Genomic DNA, 6649 nt, shown 5'->3' on the forward strand with positions numbered 1-6649 from the left:
TCAAGTCTCCTGACTGATCACATTGTCTCCCTTTTTTTTTCTTTTTTTTAAATACTCTTCTTTCCGGGCGCCTGGGTGGCTCAGTTGGTTAAGCAACTGCCTTCGGCTCAGGTCATGATCCTGGAGTCCCGGGATCGAGTCCCGCATCGGGCTCCCCGCTCAGCGGGGAGTCTGCTTCTCCCTCTGACCCTCCCCCCTCTCATGTGCTCTCTCTCTCTCGTTCTCTCTGTCTCAAATAAATAAATAAAATCTTTAAAAATAAATAAATACTCTTCTTTCCTTTTTCAAACAACTTCTTATTAATTCCTTTTATAAAATCTTTTATAATTTTCATCTGTACAGTCATATTCCATCCCTTCATCATATTTACCCTTATTTTTGTACATATATAAGTTTTTCTTCCTTTAAAATTTTGGGAGGCACTTTCTTCTAACAGACCAAAATACACCCAAAATCTAGCGTGTGGCACAGATCTATGCACCAGCCTGCTCATATTTGATCGTATTCTGTTTTTTTGTTTTGTTTGGTTTTTGTTTTTATCTTTTTCTTTTTCTCCTTTCTTTCTTTCCCTTTCTTTTCCCCCGTTTCAGGTCTTTTCTGATTTGTTTGGAGTATATTTTCTGGGGACATCGGTACCCTGTTAGCATTTTGTTCTCTCATTCATCTATTCTCCTCTGGACAAAATGACAAGACAGAAAAAATCACCTCAACAAGAAGAACAAGAGGCAGTACTGACTGCCAGGGACCTACTCAATACAGACATTAGTATCGTGTCAGAACAAGAGTTCAGAATGATGATTTTAAAGATACTAGCTGGGCTTGAGAAAAGCATGGAAGTTATTAGAGAAACCCTTTCTGGAGAAATAAAAGAACTAAAATCTAACCAAGTCGAAATCAAAAAGGCTATTAATGAGGTGCAATCAAAAACGGGGGCTCTAATTGCTGGGATAAATAAGGCAGAAGAGAGAATAAGCAATATGGAAGACCAAATGATGGAAAATGAAGAAGCTGAGAAAAAGAGAGATGAGCAACTAGTGGATCATGAGGGCAGAATTCGAGAGATAAGTGATACCCTAAGATGAAACATCATTAGAACAACTGGGATCCCAGAAGAAGAAGAAAGAGAGAGAGGGGCAGAAGGTATATTGGAGCAAATTATAGCAGAGAACTTCCTTAATTTGGGGAAGGAAACAGGCATCAAAATCCAGGAGGCACAGAGAACCCCTCTCAAAATCAATAAAAATAGGTCAATACCCCGACATCTAATAGTAAAACTTACGAGTCTCAGAGACAAAGAGAAAATCCTGAAAGCAGCTCGGGAGAAGAGATATGTAACCTACAATAGTAGAAACATTAGATTGGCAACAGACCTATCCACAGAGACCTGGCAGGCCAGAAAGGACTGGCATGATATCTTCAGAGCACTAAACGAGAAAAATATGCAGCCAAGAATACTATATCCAGCTAGGCTGTCATTGAAAATAGAAGGAGAGATAAAAAGCTTCCAGGACAAACAAAAACTAAAGGAATTTGCAAACACAAAACCAACCCTGCAAGAAATATTGAAAGGAGTCCTCTAAGCAAAGAGAGAGCCTAAAAGCAACATAGACCAGAAAGGAACAAAGACAATATACAGTAACAGTCACCTTACAGGCAATACAATGGCACTAAATTCATATCTTTCAGTGGTTACCCTGAATGTAAATGGGCTTAATGCCCCAATCAAAAGACACAGTCTACCAGAATGGATTAAAAAAAACAAGACCCATCGATATGCTGTCTGCAAGAGACTCATTTTAGACCCAAAGACACCCCCAGATTGAAAGTGAAGGAGTGGAAAACCATTTATCATGCTAATGGACACCAAAAGAAAGCTGGGTGGCAATCCTTATATCAGACAAATTAGATTTTAAACCAAAGACTGTAATAAGAGATAAGGAAGGACACTATATCCTACTTAAAGGGTCTATCCAACAAAACAAAAGCAAAGAAACACATTGACAACAATACAATAATAGTGGGGGACTTTAACACCCCCTCACTGAAATGGGCAGATCATCTAAGCAAAAGATCAACAAGGAAATAAAGACTTTAAATGACACACTGGACCAAATGGACTTCACAGACATATTCAGAACATTCCATCCCAAAGCAATGGAATACACATTCTTCTCTAGTGCCCATGGAACATTCTCCAGAATAGATCACATCCTAGGTCACAAATCAGGTCTCAACCAGTACCAAAAGATTGGGATCATTGCCTGCATATTTTCAGACCACAATGCTTTGAAACTTGAACTCAATCACAAAAGGAAAGTCGGAAAGAACTCAAATACATGGAGGCTAAAGAGCATCCTACTAAAGAATGAATGGGTCAACCAGGAAATTAAGGAAGAATTAAAAAAATTCATGGAAACAAATGAAAATGAAAACACCACTGTTCAAAATCTTTGGGATACAGCAAAGGCAGTCCTAAGAGGAAAGTATATAGCAATACAAGCCTTTCTCAAGGAACAAGAAAGGATTCAAATGCACAACCTAACCCTACACCTAAAGGAGCTGGAGAAAGAAGAGCAAATAAAGCCTAAACCCAACAGGAGAAGAGAAATAATAAAGATCAGAGCAGAAATCAATGAAATAGAAACCAAAAGAACAGTAGAACAGATCAATGAAACTAGGAGCTGGTTCTTTGAAAGAATTAACAAGATTGATAAACCCCTGGCCAGACCTATCAAAAAGAAAAGAAAAATGACCCAAATCAACAAAATCATGAATGAAAGAAGAGAGATCACAACCAACACCAAAGAAATACAATTATAAGAACATATTATGAGCAACTCTATGCCAGCAAATTAGATAATCTGGAAGAAATGGATGCATTCCTAGAGATGTATCAACTACCAAAACTGAACCAGGAATAAATAGAAAACCTGAACAGACCTATAACCACTAAGAAAATTGAAGCAGTCATCAAAAATCTCCCAACAAACAAAAGTCCTGGGCCAGATGGCTTCCCAGGGGAATTCTACCAAATATTTCAAGAAGAATTAATAACTATTCTTCTGAAATTTTTCCAAAAAATAGAAATGAAAAGAAAACTTCCAAACTCGTTTTATGAAGCTACCATTACCTTGATCTCCAAACCAGACAAAGACCCCATCAAAAAGGAGAATTACAGACCAATATCCTTGATGAACACGGATGTAAAAATTCTCACCAAAACAATAGCCAATAGGATCCAACAGTACATTAAAAGGATTATTCACCAAGTGTGATTTATCTCTGGGCTGCAAGGTTGGTTCAACATCTGCAAATCAATCAATGTGATACAATACATTAATAAAAGAAAGAACAAGAACCATATGATCCTCTCAATAGATGCAGAAAAAAGCATTTGACAAAGTACAGCATCCTTTCTTGATCAAAACTCCTCAGAGTATAGGCATAAAGGGTACATACCTCAATAGCATAAAAGCCATCTATGAAAAACCCACAGTGAATATCATTCTCAATGGGGAAAAGCTGAGAGTTTTCCCCCTAAGGTCAGGAACACAGCAGGGATGTCCACTATCACCACTGCTATTCAACATAGTATTAGAAGTCCTATCCGCAGCAATCAGACAACAAAAAGAAATCAAAGACATCCAAATTGGCAAAGAGGAAGTCAAACTCTCACTCTTTGCAGATGATATGATACTGTATGTGTAAAACCCAAAAGACTCCACCCCAAAACTGCTAGAACTCATACAGAAATTCAGTAAAGGGGCAGGATAGAAAATCAATGCACAGAAATCAGTGGCATTCCTATAACCAACAACAAGACGGAAGAAAGCCAAATTAAGGAGTCGATCTCATTTACAATTGCACCCAAAACCATAAGATACCTAGGAATAAATCTAACCAAAGAGGCAAAGAATCTGTACTCAGAAAACTATAAAATACTTGTGAAAGAAATTGAGGAAGACACAAAGAAATGGAAAAACGTTCCATGCTCATGGATTGGAAGAACAAATATTGTGAAGATGTCAATGCTACCTAGAACAATCTACACATTTAATGCAATCCCTATCAAAATACCATCCACTTTTTTCAAAGAAATGGAACAAATAATCCTATAATTTGTATGGAACCAAAAAAGACCCCGAATAACCAGAGGAATGTTGAAAAAGAAAAGCAAAGCTGGTGGCATCACAATTCTGGACTTCAAGCTCTATTACAAAGCTGTCCTCATTAAGACAGTATGGTACTGGCACAAAATAAGACACATAGATCAATGGAACAGAATCGAGAGCCCAGAAATGGACCCTCAACTCTATGGTCAACTCATCTTTGACAAAGCAGGAAAGAATGTCCAATGGAAAAAAGACAGTCTCTTCAACAAATGGTGTTGGGAAAATTGGACAGCCACATGCAGAAGAATGCAATTGGACCATTTCCTTACACCACACACAAAAGTAGACTCCAAATGGTTGAAAGACCTAACTGTGAGACAGGAGTCCATCAACATCCTAAAGCAGAACACAGGCAGAAACCTCTTCGACCTCAGCCGCAGCAACTTCTTCCTAGAAACATCACCAAAGGCAAGGGAAGCAAGGGCAAAAATGAACTATTGGGACCTAATCAAGATAAAAAGCTTTTGCACAGCAAAAGAAACAGTCCACAAAACCAAAGGACAAACGACAGAATGGGAGAAGATATTTGCAAATGACATATCAGATAAAGGGCTAGTATCCAAAATCTATAAAGAACTTATCAAACTCAACACCCAAAGAACAAATAATCCAATCAAGAAATGGGCAGGAGACATGAACAGACATTTTTCCAAAGAAGACATCCAAACGGCCAGCAGACACATGAAAAAGTGCTCAACATCGCTCGGCATCAGGGAAATCCAAATCAAAACCTCAATGAGATGTCACCTCACACCAGTCAGAATGGCTAAAATTAAGAAGTCAGGAAATGACAGATGTTGGCGGGGATGCGGAGAAAGGGGAACCCTCCTACACTGTTGGTGGGAATGCAAGCTGGTGCAACCACTCTGGAAAACAGTATGGAGGTTCTTCAAAAAGTTGAAAATAGAGCTACCGTATGACCCAGCTATTGCACTACTGGGTATTTACCCCAAAGATACAAATGTGGATCCAAAGGGGTACGTGCACCCCAATGTTTATAGCAGCAATGTCCACAATAGCCAAACTGTGGAAAGAGCCAATATGTCCATCAACAGATGAATGGATAAAGAAGAAGTGGTATATATACACAATGGAATATTATGCAGCCATCAAAAAGAATGATATCTTGCCATTTGCAACTACGTGGATGGAACTGGAGGGTATTATGCTGAGTGAAATAAGTCAGTCAGAGAAAGACATGTTTCATATGACCTCACTGATATGAGGAATTCTTAATCTCAGGAAACAAACTGAGTTTTGCTGGAGTGGTGGGGGGTGGGAAGGATGGAGTGGTTGGGTGATAGACATTGGGGAGGGTATGTGCTATGGTGAGCGCTGTGATATGTGCAAGACTGTTGAATCACAGATCTGTACCTCCGAAGCAAATAATACATCATATGTTTAAAAAAAAAAGAAGAAGAAGAGGATAGCAGGAGTGGAAGAATGAAGGGGAGGGAATCGGAAGGGGAGATGAACCATGAGAGACTATGAACTCTGAGAAACAAACTGAGGGTTCTAGAGGGGAGGGTGTGGGGGGATGGGTTAGCCTGGTGATGGGTATTAAAGAGGGCACGTTCTGCATGGAGCACTGAGTGTTATATGCAAACAATGAATCATGAACAGTATGTCAAAAACAAATGATGTAATGTATGGTGATTAATATAACATAATAAAATATATATATATCAAAAAAAAAAAAAGAGAGAGAGAGGGAGCTCAGAGATCATCAGTTCCAAGCCTCTTGTTTACTACATGAGGAAATAAGTCTAGAGAGGAGAAGCGACATTCTCAAATTCACACTGGAAATTAATATCAAAGATGAAACTAAAGTCATGACTCCAACTCTCAGCCCTGAAGTTGCTACAATGTAACCAATAGCTGTGCTATCAAGTAACCATCCAAACAGGCCTGTGCGGCACTGAGATTCTCTTTTTAATGATATTTTCTGTATTGATCCAGAACATGGTACGAAAAGCTATTCACAACATCCACACTTAAAGGGAAAAAAAAAAAAGGAGGCACATAGATCAAGTGATTGGGCCAAGTTCCAAGAGAGAGAGATGAATAAGAAGGAAAGAGCAGAAAGTCGGCTTCTCCCTGTAGGTCAACCTGCTAGATGAGACAGCATTGCCAAATTCCTGAAATGACTGCATTCCATTGCTGTTTCAAATCACCATGGCTCTCCTCCTCAGAAGACTGTGCACTACACATCTAGATATTTTGACCTAAAAACTTCATTTAAAGAATTCCATGACCCCACTCGCAGTAATTGGAGTCAGGCAGAGGTAGGACTGGCAGATCCACACGACTGACTCATCTTCTCACCCACACCTGTTCTGATAGCTTCAGCGTCAGCTCATTTCCAGGGAACTTGGGGCATTCCACCCCTCCCCCTGAAGCTTGCTCCCTGCCCCCGGCCATACCACATGTAATTTCAGTCTTTGGGACAGAGTATTCACTTTAGTCCAGACTCTAAT

The sequence above is a fragment of the Zalophus californianus genome, chromosome 1 (assembly GCF_009762305.2).
Source record: "Zalophus californianus isolate mZalCal1 chromosome 1, mZalCal1.pri.v2, whole genome shotgun sequence".
In the NCBI taxonomy this organism is placed as follows: Eukaryota; Metazoa; Chordata; class Mammalia; order Carnivora; family Otariidae; genus Zalophus; species Zalophus californianus.